Source organism: Tamandua tetradactyla, chromosome 4 (genome assembly GCF_023851605.1).
Source record: "Tamandua tetradactyla isolate mTamTet1 chromosome 4, mTamTet1.pri, whole genome shotgun sequence".
NCBI classification, from domain to species: domain Eukaryota; kingdom Metazoa; phylum Chordata; class Mammalia; order Pilosa; family Myrmecophagidae; genus Tamandua; species Tamandua tetradactyla.
The window spans coordinates 42,548,936-42,553,581 of NC_135330.1; positions in this window are offsets into that span (position 1 = coordinate 42,548,936).

Genomic DNA, 4,646 nt, shown 5'->3' on the forward strand with positions numbered 1-4,646 from the left:
ACATTAGATCTATCTGAACAGATGGCTCACCAAAGAAGATATTTAGATGAAAAAGATGTTCAACATCACAAGTCTTTAGGGAATTGCAAGTTAAAAATACAATAAGATACCATTACACACCCCCTTCAATGGTCATAATCCCAATCACTGACAACACCAAATGCTGGCCAGGATGTGGATTAGAAAGAACTCTCATTTATTGCTAGTGGGAATGTAAAATGATACAACCACCTTAGAAGACAGACTGACAGTTTATTACAAACAAACTGTCAGCCTAGTTTATGATTCAGTAGTCGCACTCCCAGGTATTCACACAAAGAGCTGAAAATGTTCACAAAAACCTGCACATGTATATTTCAAGCAGTTTTATTCATTACTGCCAAAAAATAGAAGCAACCAAAATGTTCTTCAATAAGTGAATGGATAAGTAAAGTGTGTTCTATCCATTTGATGGGACATTATTCAGTGATAAAAATAGGTGAGCTATCTAGCCATGAAAAGACAGAGAATAATCATAAATGCATAATGCTAAGTGAAGGAAGCCAATCTGAAAAAGCAACATTCCAACTATGTTACATTCTGGGAAAAGGAAAACTATAGAGACAATAAAAAAGATCAGTGGTTGCCAAGGGGTTATGGGAGAGGGAAGAGAGATGAATAGGTGAAGCTCAGGGAATTCTGCATGATACTGGAATGGTGGGTACATAACACTATGCATTTGTCAAAATCCAAGGGATGTTACAGCTAAAAGAATGAAGATAAATGTATGCAAATTTTAAAAAATCAATTAAGTTTTCTAAGGGATACAGGATAGAAAGCAGAATGTCAGAAAACAAAGTATACTAAAATGTATGAAATAACTTCACTGAAGGTGGGAAAAGGTGCTGAGCTAAGTAACAATGGAAGGATGAGTAGGTGAAGCACAGGTTTGTTTTTTGTTAGGACAGTGAAACTATTCTGTATGATAATGTAATGATAGAAACATGACATTATGAGTTTTTGAAAACCCATAGAACTGTACACACAGAGAGTGAGCCCTAATATGAATTATGGGCTTAATATTGATTCATCAATTGTAAAAATGGACAGCAGTAGTGCAAGTTGTTAATAATTTAAATTGTGTGTGTGTGTGAGAGAGAGAGAAAGAGTTGGGAAGGGATAATCTGTGAGAGAGATTGAGGGCAAATGAGAAATCGTACTTCTTGTGCACAGTTTTCCTGTAAACATAAAATTGCTTCAAAACTAAGGTTTATCAAAACCAAAAAAAAAATTAATGAAAAACACTAATCCTAAATTAAAGAATAAGAATTACATATGGTTATAAGACAGCTTACTAAAACATAATTATATTTAATAATTATACATAGTGTAAAATGCTCTGCTAAATTTTCTTTACTAGAATTAATAAAAACCTATTGAAAAACCCTCCTCTAAAATTCATTAAATTTAAAATATTGAAGATTTCTAATACTTTTCCCAATGCTTGAGTTGTAAAATGTAAACTATAAAACTCAGTTTTTTCACATGTGCCACCATCTACAAAATTTGGGAATATATTTTGGAAATCATTCCTATCAGTCAAATCCTTAAATATAAACCTGCTAATGGACTATGAAAACAGTAAGACAACAATTCCTCACCTATGTAGTAGCTGATAGTGTACTAAAATCCTTGTTTGGCTCTTTACTTCTCTTTATTTTCTTATATTACTCTACAGTGACATTTTTTTCTTTGAAAGAAAAATCATTTGACATGAGCAGAATTGTCAAGGGATGTGATACATGGAGAAACATGGTGAAAAATGAGAAAGGGCTGAATCACTTGGAAAGTGTCATACAGACAACCCAAGGTTACACGTACTAAATTGAAGTAGACATTAGTCTGTAAAACTAGGTAAAAGAATCCCAGTAAGAAATAATCATTACATGACAAAGTGACTGGGTATGTTCACATTGTTGGTAGGTAATCTGATTATCATTAGTCATTTGATATTGGTGACTCAAATTAAATACATTATTTTGCCAGCTGTTTTTGTTCTGTGATTTTTACTTCTGCTTTGTTTCGACATGGTGTTATTTATGAAGACCTTGATTTTATATTCCTAAAAATGACGAAATTAGCAATATGAATATAGTGGTAGTTAAAAAATACATTGTTTGCATTTCTCATGATGCATATTCTTATTTAAATTTTTAAAACATTAATAGTGTGTATAAAATTTAAACCTCTGTATATAAGACTGCAAGAAATTCAATCACATTAAACAACGTTCTAATCCAAAGAATGTCTGTTAAAGAAAGATACTGGTAGTAGGAAATGTTGAAATATGTCGTATACTAATATATATGAATCATAGCTAAGTTAAATTAGTGTCTCATTACTTAAACATAAAGTTAAGGCATTAAATTATGGTTTATCTATTGAATTTGTCATCTTAGTGAATATAAAAGTAATAAATTATGGGACAAAATCAAATTATATTTTCTACTGAATCCAGTAACTTATTTGAGGAGAAATTTTGGAATATACATTTTCTATGTATTTCTGGGATTCATAGTTATCAAATCAGAGTCTCAAAGGCAAAACAATTGAAATAGTACTGTATGAAGAAGGGCAAGTAAAGTCTGCCTGCCCCAACACTTTTGACTGTAGCCTTGCTGGAATATGATATGAATTCTTATAAACCTTCTTCTTTCCCTCTCCTTATCCTCTTTGTTATCTGGTACTTGGACTAATGTGCCTATCGAAATTCCTATCCTTAGAGATCTCCATATATATAAGAAAAGGATGCCGGAAGACTTATGATTTTTTTACATGTCTGCATCATTGCATACACGATGAATTGCATACAGCAGTTCCATTGGAAAAACAGATCTCATTGCAAAACTGTCTCCAAATATCTCATTCACCCAATGCTAATATATGTATTTACATATGCATATATACACACTTATAAATGTGTGTGCATGTGTACATGTATATATATATACATATTTATATAGGTATACAGAAACTGGTAAACTCTGCAAGCAAATTAAATGATGTGAGTTTTTTAAAGAACATGCCTTACTTTGGAACCTGCAATTTTTTGTGAGCAATTTCTCAACCTGGAATTTAAATTTCCTTAATGCCCAATGTCTATCTTCCTTTCAACTCAAAGTCAGCCTCCACAAAGTCTTTCTGGATGAATACCTTTCCCATAATTGTATTTATATTTCTAAAACACAGATCCCCATTGACTTTCCTCAACTATGTTGGGCTTCCCTGTTGCCCTTTTCTTTCTTTCAAAGGTAGAGAAATCCTTCTAGACAAAGATTTTCTTTTCCCATTCCCTGGAAATCTATATTTGTGTGTCTAAACATACATCTTCTGATCATGTTGAATGTTCATTTCCTTATATTTTTCTCTACACAAGTTATTTCTTTAAGGAGATATAGGAGAAGGCAAAAGTTACCATTTACCTGCATCCTTTGACTTCTGGCCCAACTATGTTGTCTAACATTTGCTTTGCTATGCATCTACTAGCTAATTTGGCTTGGTGAAATAGACATGTGAGCAAAACTTCTCACTACCATCTCTAGGTCTTATTTTCCTCCAACCTCCTCCATTAGAGTAATTTCTAGGGATTCTGAGTGACTGGGGAAAGTGTAACTCTTGTTGAAACAGAAACAATAGCAGCAGACCTAGAAAATGGGCTGATCAGCCTGGATTTTGTGCTGTACTTTCTCTACCCTTAGAAACAGGATGCAGCCCTGGTTCTCAGACCTTCTATATCCAGGCCAAACCATCATCTGGTGAAAGTCCTGCCTACTTTGGTTCCTGCCTCCAGGTTCTCTAAAAGATAAAGTTTTGGGGATAGCATTTTTACTGAACATTTTTTGACGAAAGGGATGGTAGCATTCCAGCCATAACATCCCTTGACAGCTTTATTTTCAGGAACACAAGATTAATATTCTCCTTGTCCCCTTTATAGTTTGCCAGAATATACTCGTTATTGCTTTATGTAAAAGTCAAAAGAAAATAAAATGTGTGGTATTTTGTTCTCAAAAATCTTAGATTTTTTGTTTCCAGAACTGAAGCTTGCTAAGTACTGGATAGAGTCTGGATATCCATATCTGTCTTATTCATAGACAACTTCTCCACGTTGGAGACTAATCACCTGTTAGAGTCTCTAAGTAGAACCTTGGGCTTAAACTGCATGAAGTCTTCCAGAAAAGATGGTGTCCATTCTTCAATACCTTGGTTATTAGTGGTCTAACCCCAAGTGGTTGAGTCTTATCTGCATAATCTGCAGTCTGAAGCAGAGCTTCCAGCTCCAATCACACTATTTGCTACCTAAGGAAAACCATAGTTTTCTCCATCTCATTCTCTTTCTTAATTATTACTTCTGATTGCAAAAGTTTGGAGGGGCACTACCAGTCTCCTGGAGAGTTTACATTTCTCCCAGCATAAATATATGCATAATGACTTGCTGTAGCTAGATCTGATTTTATAAAAGAGTGCTTCTAATATCTATGTTATATCTTACCAATGTCTTTCTGCTTCTATTTGGTCAAAATTCTGACATATGTACCCTGATAATTTATCCACTTAAGAATTCCCGTTAAAATGTTGTCACATGTCCTGCCACAAGCATCAAGGCATTT